Genomic DNA, 11841 nt, shown 5'->3' with positions numbered 1-11841 from the left:
CAAAAACAACAAAAAAGTTAAACTAAATGTTTCACTTAAAACCTTTTGAATCAGAAAGCATAGTTATTGACAGATATTTCAATTCAGACACTGGGATTGTATCAGAACAAAAACATCTGCAGATTTTCACACAGAGCATACTTGAATCCAAAATAAACAAATACTAAAATGATAAGCTTTATTTGAAGAGATTAACGACCGAATACCACATGAGAGTTGTCGGCATGTGGGGATATTTTGTTTTCAACTATGATACGGGTCTATTTATGCAAATAAACATTTCAGTGGAACTATTGATCAAATCACTTGGACGATTTGACTTGTATTGAAAACAGCTTCAGCTCAAAATACAACAATGGATTTCCTTCAAAGAATTTCAGGCTTTTCAAATTTCAATCATTTAAACCGAATGAAGATGAACTGATCTGAATTTGCTTTTGAAAAGTTTTAACCAAGCTACAATTTTAGCCAACTCCGCTTTCTCCTTCAGAACTGTATTAGAATTAATCAAACTAAATTGAAGTCTTTTACACCCACTTCCTCTGAATTCATTTTAAAACACAATACTGAAAAACCACAATATAAACCTTCACTCAATAACATAATAGTGCCAATAGTGCTGTGAACAGCGCAAACTGGTAGCACTAAGTGAGATTACTTCACTGATTGCAAAAAGATCAGGGCTTTTGGCCTGTGTCTGCAAATCATTTTTCAGTGCATCTCCACAAATTATTTCCACCACCTTGTACTTTGAGGGTCATTAGCCTGCAGGAATAACCAGTTGCTATTGAGATTACCGTTGCAAACAGATGTGTTGACATTTTTCCCTTGGAGTTCATCAGCGTAAGAAATAATTGATCTATGAATGATCACCAGGCATCATGGACCAGCTGCAGCAAGACAGCTCCTAACCATTAGGTTTCATTAATGAAGTACAATGAGAGGCATAATTGCTCTTATTTATTAACTAATATCATGTGTGTTCAAATGCATGCTAATGAGTTTTCTGTCTTCTGCTGTTCAGTTGTTTTTCTCTTGGGGCAATAACATAAGCCAAGAGAACATTTTAAACCAATTATAGGCCTCTTCCATAGTTTGCAGACAATTTCTTCATTATGAATGGATGTTTGCAAGGAGAGTTTAACAATAGTCTTGATTTTAATTCAGACAGATCGCTGCTCTGAACGCCCACTCACATCCTCACTCTCCTAGTTAATTAAAGACACCTGACTTTAATTTCTGCTTCACAAGACTGTTGTCTTTTTTTTTTTGCACTTTGCTGTTCTGTTTGGTGGGTTTGGAGGGTGAAATGAGGAGGGCTACAAATCTGAGAGCCAAAAGAGTAGGTGTGTATAAAGGAGGACTTCCAGGGAAAAAAGTACAGGTCATACTTTAAACAGCCCTACTCTGGTTCCAGGGGATCAATGTGATACTTGATACAGCACAAAGAAAACAGTGATATGGTGTAGTGAATCTTGATCAGTATGAATAAGAAAAGACAAAAATGTATTATTTGCTTTTTGCTCTTGACGCTGCACAACATGAAGTGCGACCAAAGATTTCAAAAAGCAACAAATTCTGTTTACATCTAAAGAAATTAGAAGAATATTAAAAAAGTATTTTGAACATTTTCTGGAAAGAGTTACGAAGCCATTCCTGAGACTTTTAGAGTACTTTGAATCTGGAGCTGCAGCTGCATTGGTTAGAAGACTAGTTTTTCTACTTTAGTCAAGTTATCGTCGTCTTATTAAATCTGAAGCATTTAAGTGTCACCGAAAAACAGAGGAAATCTGTGAGGAGGTGGCTACTTTTCAAAGCACAATATGTTTTATTTCACAATTTTCAAAACATCATAAAACAAGACTTGCAAGCAAACTTTAAAGCAAAACTACAATAGATGGCTTAACTCACTACTGCTGTTGGTCTGATGGTTGGAGCAGCGGCGGAGACTGGTAATTCAAAAATAGACACTAGATTGCAAAGACCATCTTGTGTTTCAGCATCTTGATTTAATCAGACAAAGACAATTAAAAGCTCCTCCGTCTGAAAGGAAGTGGAAGTGGTGCCATTCATCACGCAAATACTGTAGTGCTCTCTCTCATGTCTGCATAAAATCACTTTGGTGACTCATACCAGGTTTTTTTTTCTTTTTTTAGGAAAAATATAAACAAATGCAAAAAAGTCTGAATATGCAACGTAAAAAAAAAAAACAGCTAAGAAAGTAATAAATATTGCCCAGCATAAAAATCAAGCATCACTCCAACAGTTTAAGCATAAATTTGAGCAAAATAAAAGGCGTGATGAAACACTTAAAGAAATGCAAGAAAGTGCATTAGAAAATCACAAGACTGTCAGTGATGATGAAGCAGACATTGTGCCAGTGTTTATATCTAAAGCTGCATAATAAACACTTTGAGTACCTGTTATCCAGGGCTAGTTTTGCAAAGGAGTTTGAGTACTCTCTTGGGGGACCCACATACCGGCAGAGATTATAGCAGCACAAAAAGCAAAGCACACAAACACCACCAGGAGTGTAAGGAGTACTTACAATCCTTTTTCACAGAGGAGCCACGCCAAGCACATAGGGGGATACGTGGGATCATGCAATCAAGGGGAAAAAAAAATAAAAAATCAAAACCAGTACTCTCTTTCCTTGGAAGGCCCCAGTTGTTATCTGCCTTGAAACCAGTATGATTCATTATCTGGGTTATGGATTTCATTGTTGAGTGTGGGAAAAGAACTCCTCACAACCCACTCAAAATTTAGGAGCTATATTTTTGTTGTTTCTCTCAACTGCTTCTGCAGTTAAAGGCTTTTTTTTTTAAATTATAATGGTGATTTATAGCTTTCTACAACACTACACCACATGACACACACATCAAAAATCTGAAAGGCTTTTATACATTTTAAATGTCCAGGAGTGAAATAATCTACAAACCAAATCATGGATGGTCTCCAGTGTGCAGCCCTATAAATTCAGGCCTTTAAGTCACTTAGACTGTTGACTGGCAACTTTGGTATCTTCCAAGTATCCAAGAAATACAGTAAACTCATCAGGGACAAATCTTTGTAGAAGAGATAAGTCATAAAACTATATTCCAGCCTTTGAACATCTCGCAGAGAAAGCAAAATAAAATTAATCGGAGAGGCCCCCAGATGGTGGGGGTAATTCTGAGGGATCTGTAGAGAACAACAGCTAAAGTGGAATAAGCTTAACAGGACAACTAAACAAACCTGACATTTAACAAAGAGTGAAACACAGGAAAACGGGAGCAATCATGGGGAAAAAAAAAAAAAAAAGCTAACCTGGCCAGTGCCTTCCCACTCGATTCTGTTCTCATCTCCCTTCTCCGTCAGGCCTTTTGTTTACAGTGCAAGCAATTTCCAGTAAACTTAACAACGTCAATCTGGTGCATTACATGTGTCACTGCTAAATGTTGGCAGTTGGGTAAAATGTAAAACTTCAGCAAACTCCATGCCTCCAGCAAGCAATTCTCTCAATGACCAACAGCCCAGATCCTCTGTGCGAAGCAAAGCATAGAACAAGAGGCTGCTTTTTTTTTTTCACCAGGATAGAGAAAACCTGTTTTGGGGCACACAGACTAAGCCCTCCTGAGTAACGTGTGGCAGACACGTCTTACAGATCTGAAACGTGTATGCCACACATTTTGGATCTGTATTCCATGAATAAACTTTCCTCCTACGTCACAGTTTTACACAACTTTCTGTTGGCCTGTCATGAAATCACAATAAAAACAATGATGCCTGGGGTTTTAATGAAGAACTGCATGAACATTTTCAGTTGTATTTGCAAACAAGAGGATCCTGTAAATAATATTTTATACCAATAAAGAGCTCAGTAGATCCATTGATACTTTTAATTCTGGTGAATATACTCAGTTGTACAATAAATCATCAATTAGAGGTCCCTTAAAGTTACTAAGGCTTCTTTGTACTGTATTTTGGACCGTTTTCCTGCTTAACCACCAACTGAGTGAACAAAACCTCAAGACTTTTTTTTTTTCTTTTCCTCACTGAGGAGCTCCTAAGCTAAAGTGAATTAGTCTATATTTTCAAGTGTTTTCAGGTTAAATGAGAATAGTTCTGGCAACAAGCAAAGCCTTCCTTTCTCCAAAAAAAAAAAAAAAAAAAAAAAAAAGAAAGAAGGCAAATATTATTTTTCCTCTTTAATTGGTCAGGGACTGACAGATACTTGGTGTACTAGACCTCCCCTCAGTGTTTCCAGATGAAACCTTCCTTAGACCTCAATTTAAAATGGCTTTCAGTGTTCCTGGAAAAAAAATTGTACCCCACACACATATTACCATATTAATTACCACAGTGTATTTCTGCTCACTGAGAGGAGGAGGGAAAAATTCACAAAATAAAGAGTTGCACAAACACGAAAATACTGTCAGACCAAAGGAATTTGTTTAGGCTAAAAAAAGGTGCAAAAATGTGGAGAGGCAGCCGAAAAGAGCAAGATTTGTACGAAACCCTCTCCAGACCAGACAGGCAGGGAAAAGAGTTGGTCATATCAAACTTGGATATCTGTTGGCATATTAAATAGCCCAAATAAAGGACATTTGTGCTTTTCAGGAAGCACAAATCTGAAATACAGTACAGCAATTGTACATGTAGGACTCCGTGAAAGTAGATAAAACCATCAGGAGGGGGAGTAACCTCCTGTGCAGCTGTGACATGTCAGCTAAACAGAGAGGCCATGTTGCTGTGATGTGGACTGATAATGTGCTGCATATCACAGAAAGGAAATGGACTGGTTATTGTTATGACATCAAGAGGTTTGGGTGGTCCACACATGGACGAAGACATTCGCATTCCCCACAGGGCTGCAGCGACAGCAAGCATGCACAAGTATAGCTGCGTTAACATTCCCCGCGTGAACACCTGCCATTTTCACATGCGTCGGAAGCTGCACAGCGATGCATACACAGACCTAGAAGGGCAAGCAACGGATTCACCCAGACTTTTATATACAAACCTAATCTGAGGTACGCATTTCCCTCGTAACCAGTGCAAGCTGTTTACAATGTCACGTTGACACAGACAAGCATTTCCAGTAATGACTCAGGTCTCGATGAGTCATTTCTGATTTGCCCTCTTAACAATAGCAAATGAATGCGGAGGAAGACGTGCAACAGGATAATGTGATCTTCACGGCAGCACAGATTGAGAGCCGGTGCTGGGATTTGTTGTGTGCTTTTTGTTGGTCATCACTCATTGCATTAGGTTTATAGTCAGGTTCACAGCCTGAAGTAATGTACAGTAAGGCACTTAGATTGGGAGGTCATATTACTTTATTTTAAAAAGCAATCAATCAGAACAGAGCAGAGGGAAACATTTTTGTATCCCGTTACCAGGAACAAGGCCAAGAACAGGTCTCACTCATGCAGAAAGGAAAACAAACAGCCTCGGCTACAAAGAGCGAAAAGAGCTCGTAATGGGTTTGGATGAAAGAAAAAAAAAGAAAAAGAAAAAAGATACAGCATGGCTGCTTTCGTAGTATCCTATTCACACAGGTTATGTTCAAACAGATTCACACAAACAAACAGAGGCAATCAGTGTGTATGACAGCCCCTCAGACAGGGACTGCCCCCAGGCATACCGCTGCCCATAAATCACTTCACACTTTGAAGGTAATGAGCCATTAGGAAACAGGGAAGGGTGTGTGTGGGGCGGAGGGGATGAGGTTCACCTCAAATTTGGAGCCCATGACAGCTCTACATCCTTTGGCTGTGCTGCATGACACATGATTATTTACTAGATAATAAAGTAGCCTGGATGAAGGTTGTAAGATTTGTATTGCATTTACTAATGCTGTGTGTTTGATCTTTGAGGAAAAAAAATATAAAATAAAATCTCCAAGGCCAAATATTTTCCAGTTCCAGAAAATCTAGATATTTTGACAGCGTATGAGACGTAAACAAACCACGATACATCGCAGAAAGGTCCTTTTAAAACGCAATCTTCTGACACAAAACTTTGTCGTCATTAAAAGTGGATAAGATGATAATACAGGGTCGTTAATATCTGTCGGGAAGTCTGTCGTTACAAAATGCTGTAAACTGAAAACTAGATGTGTGACAAGTGAAGTAGTGGCCCCTTTGTAGTGATACAGCAGAATGAACCAATAAATTATTTAGCTAGAGAGATGATCTATGCAGGGATATTACATGAACTCAAGGGAAGAAACAAGCCATATGTGGGGGGGAAGAAGACAACACAGTTCATCCTGCAGTTTAATTAGTTTGAGCAGCGAATCAACAACCAGCAGGAGGCAGTTTGTGAAAATATAGTTTATCTGGTAGGATAGAACTTTTTATATAGTACTTTTCACTTTTTCTCTGTCTTCTGTCTGTACAAGATAACTTGCTCATGTCCAAAGTTGACATAAATCAGTAATTTCTCTCTTCAGATGTGTCACAATAATTAGTTGCAAATGCCCTTCCCCCCTGTGAGCCTCAACCAAATAAAAGAAAAAAATGTTCGATGAGCATTTTAATTTCTTTTATTATCCACCACATGTGTAGCATTAGCGTACAGTGACTTTTTTTGAGCCAAACGTATTATGACAACTGCATTCAAGTAACAAAGCTAAGCCCTGATAAAAAGATAAGATGTTTTTTAATAGAGACAAGTGAGACTTGCGTTCCCTGTTTAATGTGAAGTCGATGCAGTTGGACATCAGACTAAAACTACTGGAAAGAAGTGGAGCAGAAGTCCGAGCGTATCCAATCTGGAGTTTTTGACATTTCAGTTTTTGCCCCATGGGGTCATTCATCAGCTGGGCTCACCACAGATCTCTTAAATCCCACAGAAGGATGCAGGTTTGTTAAGTCTTCAAGCTCCTTCTCTGATCCACACTCCCCTTCTCGCAGGAGGAATTGCTTTATAATACCTGAAGATACAGTAGTCATGTATGAACTTGAATACAAGCTAGACTTTATGCATTTATCTTGTAGTGTGGCATTAAAAACATCTCCCTTCATTTTTGCATTTCATTCTTCTATGCTTTTTTTTTTACATATTTCAAAATATTTTATACATGTCAATAAAAAAACAAAATACTGTATAATTATTTTTGAGTAACAACTGAATGGCAAAGTTAAAAGTTTAAAGATTAGGAAAATTCCTAGATTCTTGCATACATTTTAAATAAATATTTCTATTTATTGCATGGCTGTAAAGTACAGATTTGTTTTTTTGGTTGGAGAAAGTTAATTTTAAAAGGGAACGATACATCCAATGTGATAACTTTTTAGATGTTAACCATAAAATGTAAAGCCTAAAAACATAAATTACAATTTTTTAAAACTAAATTTAAAGAATATCAATATGTTACATCTCAACAGAAAATGAAAAACTTAAAAAAAACAAATTATTAAAAGTATCTATAAACTGTTTCTCAGATTCAAAATTATTTGTCATTTCAATAATAAACAGTACACATTTAAGTAAAAAAATGATCTTCAGGACCATAAACTTAGAGCTTAAAATAAAGAACTATTCTGCTTAAAATACATAGCACTGCCTCCTAGTGTCCGGACCAGGTGCAACGGCTCAAAGCACTAAATAACCAGCAATATTCTCCAACTGTGGTGCCAAAACTTTACAACTTCTTCTGTGAATAATGATACAAAGAGCTGTGTTGACATTTTAGGGGGTGGCCTGTTGATAACATTCGGCACAAGATTAAAAAATAAATCCTGGCATCTCCATTTGAAGAACATCGTGAGCTGGTCAGGAATGCAGACATCCAGCTTTCATTCCCTAGCCGAAACCAGCAGCATAACACAATTAACGTGACAAATTAAAAATAGGAAAAAATATCTGGCTACCCCCTCATTGCTAACTCTTCTGAAAACAACTTTGATCACTTTAATGGATCTGTGCGACAATGGATCTTTAATGGATCTGTCAGGGAAAAGAAAATTAATTCACTTCGATATAAAATGGGGAAATAAAGGACGAGAAAGCCAAACGAGATGGAGGAGTAATGCCCGTTGTTGGCACAGCTCTAACCCTTTGACTGATAATGTCTCTCCTTTCTGTGCATCTTTAAGGAATGTTCCCCCATTTAAAATGCTCTTACTAAAAGAGCGTTCTTTCAGTAATGCCAAAAGAATTACTACAATTCCTTTAGTAATTCTCTATTCGTTTAGTAAGTTACCCTAAGGTTAGATTGTGCAACGCTTAGAATAACACCAAAACCTCTAAAAGTACCGACTCCCCAGGCTTCAGGCTGTCTTGACGGCACCATTAGAACAAGCATGAACAAGTTAGCCTTGTTTGGAAGGGATGACGGAGAAAAGCTCTTGTATCTAAAAACAACATTGCAGCATTAAGCTGTTTACAAAGTTGCATTTGAGTGAACCAAAAGACTTCTGAGACAAAACCCGGTGGGTAGTCTGACTATATCGTCTTATTGGATGAAAACTACTAGCACCCAAGCATAAATCATCTCATAGCACCTGTGATGAACCGTGATGGAGCGGTCTTGATCTGGGCTTCTTTTGCTGGTCTAAGGTCATAAACTCCTCTGTACACCAAAGTATTATGAAGCCACATTTGTGGTCTGACGGTTAAACTTTCCTCTTGTAATAGGATAACAACTCCAAACACAGCAGGTAATATAAAATAAATTTAAAAAAAAAAATGAAGTGGTGGAGTTTAGACCTTAACCCGATTAAACTGTTGTGGTGATACTGTGCAGAAAGAAGTACCTACCTCAATAAACTGAAGCACTGTTCTAAGAAATGGGTTCCCAAATCCCTCTACAATAGCAGGAAACTAGTAAAATTAGACAAGATATCGCTGCTAAAGACGGTGTGAAATATGGACTGTATTTAATTTATGACAGACTATGCTTACTGCAATTCAAAATGTAATTTAATTTATCTTCTTATCAGAGAGAAAAACATTCATTACAAATTTGTAGGAACAAAAACTATATTCATATTGCCGAGATGAAATTTGAACAGTCATAAAAGTTGACAGCAAAATATTACAAGTACTTGACTTTCAGTGACCCAGTTAGGTTTTCTGTCCAGTGCTGTTTATTCCAAACGGCTTCTCCACAGAAGAGCTTTGTTGTCAGCTCTGTCGTGTCCCATTCATCTCAAAACTTCACTGGAAGCAGTGCATTTCACGATTTATTGTGCTATGACTGACTTGAAAATAGACTAAACATTGTGACAAAGAGTGAAGAAATGGACCAAGCTGCACAAATGTGTTCAGAACTTTGTTTCAGGCCGAGTGGGAAAGTACTTCAAACACCAAAAAGGACCCACGATTCTTTGAAAGTGGTTTTCTGAAAATATCTTAGAGTGGAAAACCCCCGTCAGGATTAAGATTTGTGATATTTATTCAGAAAAAAAAAGATATTTGTGGATTTTCCATTAAAAATTAAATGGGAACATATTTTTTGAACAGTCTCATGTATAGTTAAATGTTTTTTTTTTATATTGCTTGATAAAACTTTAGAAATACCCTTTGAGACAAAGCACCTTCAAAAGTATTCATACTTCTTGCTGCATTTCTGTTGCACAAATGTTGGTGCTGTTAACTGCAATTTCACTTTAAATATCAAGAGCAATACAATACAATACAGATTTTGGTTCAAATAGAGGCGGGTCTGTATTTATACCAGAAGCAAATCGCACCAGAGTTCATTCGGAAGCGGACCAAGACCACCTCAGAGAGTGTGTTTCAGTCCGATTGTTTGGTCCATGCCAGTTTTCAGTTGAGTGTACTCACACCTGCATAAAAGGTCTGGACCAATGAGGGAAACGAACTCTGATCTGTTTAATGCAGACCAAATGTGTCAGATGTGAATAATCCCCAAGATGCATCTCTGCTCCGGCATGCCTAAAGTCCTGATACATGCATTTTAATAGAAAGAATTTATGCAAACTTGATTAGTTTTGAACTTACAGTTTGAGTTTCTGTCTCATTTGCTCTGCTGCTTTGTCGCTCCCCCTACCAAAGATAAGAAAATGTGAAGTTATTTTAAACGCAAACAGCATCATTCAAAGTAAGTTCTAAAACTTGGAGGACATCTTTGATATGATTTACTAAAGGCAGAGGAAAACAGTCACACACAAAATGTTGATGTAGACACACTTGGACAAGAAGCAATCCAACAACCACTTGCAGGATCCAAATTAAACCATTTTTCTTACAGTTTAATAGCCATCCATTTAAAAAAAAAAAAAGTAAGCTTTCTTCTGTACAAGTCGCTTTATACACAGTACTGCAATAGTTTCATGCAAAAATAATTCTGGGAAGACAAGCAACGTAAAATGTTAATAAATCAATAAAATGACAGTAGAACAACCACACCCAGCCTCCGCAGCAGTAAGAAGTACAAAACCAATTTCTGAGAGCACATTATTTTTGATAAAACACACAGGAAGGTTTATTTGTGTTACATGTGGAGCAGCAGCTAATAAAATTCAGATGAATCCCATGTTGACTTTTGATATGAAGGCCAATAAGTTGGAGCGTTCTGATAAAGATGCACAAACTAAATATATCATAACTTGCACTGACTGACTGAAGCTGCACCAGTTCTTCAAATTAGGATACCTGTTTTCATTTATTCAAGAGTTCAGCGACATAAAACAGGATACACTGCAGAGGAACACAAGGCAGCACGACCTTTTAGTTGCTTTAAAACAGACATTTATTTTGGTAACTTTATCCAACATTTGGAGACACCACATCTTAGATTTACTGCCTTTCAGAGAGACGCGGCATGCGGTTTTTTGCGTGAGCATCCAAGACCCTTTGGATCACGTTGGGGTTAAGGAACATGTCCTCATTGCCTCCAGCATCAGATGATGTATTACTGGAAATGCTGACAACGAGACAGATTTTTTTTTTTTTAAACCAGCTAAGCCCCAGAGCCTAATTCCAGCTGAACTTATTCAAGCTGCATAGCTTTTTGACAAAAAGATCTAAATCAGAACGTTCCCTCTTACAAGTAAACGAGAAAAAAAAAACTAACAAGTTTCAAAGGAAATTGTAGATTTTTTTAACCTGGCTTTTCTGAAAAACCTAAGCATTTGGTAAATAAGTTATAATCTCTTTGATATAAATACAGAAATGCTCTCTTTCTAGACTCTATGCAAAAAGCTGGAGGGAAATGACTTTCGTTAATGCAGGAAAAACAATGAACTTACAATCCAAACAAAAGACAGCACCGGATCCTACGAGAAACCAGGTGCCAGCAACAGAAGGAGCCAGTGGAAAACGATGAGAGAGGGGCTTAAAGATACCGAGGAAGGCACAGGAGTGACCAAGAAGCTAAGGAAGCTAATGACAGGTGATTAGATGCAGCTGGGGAAAGGAGCAGTTAAAGGCAAAAATAAGACAATGATTAACAGCTGCAATCAGGAGAAGAATGGTGAGCGGAGGCAAGGTGAAGACAAACAGAAACAAAAAGAATGAAAGGGAAAAAGAAATCTGAACCATAAACTGAAATGAACACGAATCTGATGAAGCAAGTCATAAACACAAACAATGAGAATAGCTGAACACAAAGGATGAACCAAAAGGGCCAGATGTAAGAAAGCAAATCGGAAATGATCAAAACAGAAAATAACACAAACTAAAAGTCCAAACACCTATAGACCGTGACAAGATTGAACGATACCAGATAAACTGTGCGCACAGCTTCTTCCTCAAAAACACCATCCGTTAATTTCTACAAGATGCATCCCACATGTGAATCAACCATTTTTTTGTGTGTGTACAATTGGGCTAAAGGAAGAAAGGACAACATCTATTCATCATGCTGTTCGTTCTCATAAGACATCC

General features: G+C 37.5%; 1 long non-coding RNA gene across 1 annotated transcript in view; it reads right to left on the bottom strand.

The window, feature by feature from the left end:
- Positions 1–11353, bottom strand: part of LOC107835553 (uncharacterized) — a 79414-nt gene extending 68061 nt beyond the window's left edge. The window contains exons 1-2 of the long non-coding RNA XR_001661345.1: positions 11205–11353; positions 9955–9999 (exon numbers count right to left, since the gene is read on the bottom strand). This is a non-coding gene — a long non-coding RNA (uncharacterized LOC107835553). The remainder of the gene's footprint in view (positions 1–9954; positions 10000–11204) is intronic.
- Between the last annotated feature and the right edge of the window lie 488 nt (positions 11354–11841).

This window comes from Poecilia formosa, unplaced genomic scaffold (genome assembly GCF_000485575.1).
Source record: "Poecilia formosa unplaced genomic scaffold, Poecilia_formosa-5.1.2 Scaffold13, whole genome shotgun sequence".
NCBI lineage: Eukaryota > Metazoa > Chordata > Actinopteri > Cyprinodontiformes > Poeciliidae > Poecilia > Poecilia formosa.
The sequence above is the reverse complement of the archived record's forward strand: the minus strand, read 5'-3'. Positions and strand labels throughout refer to the sequence as shown.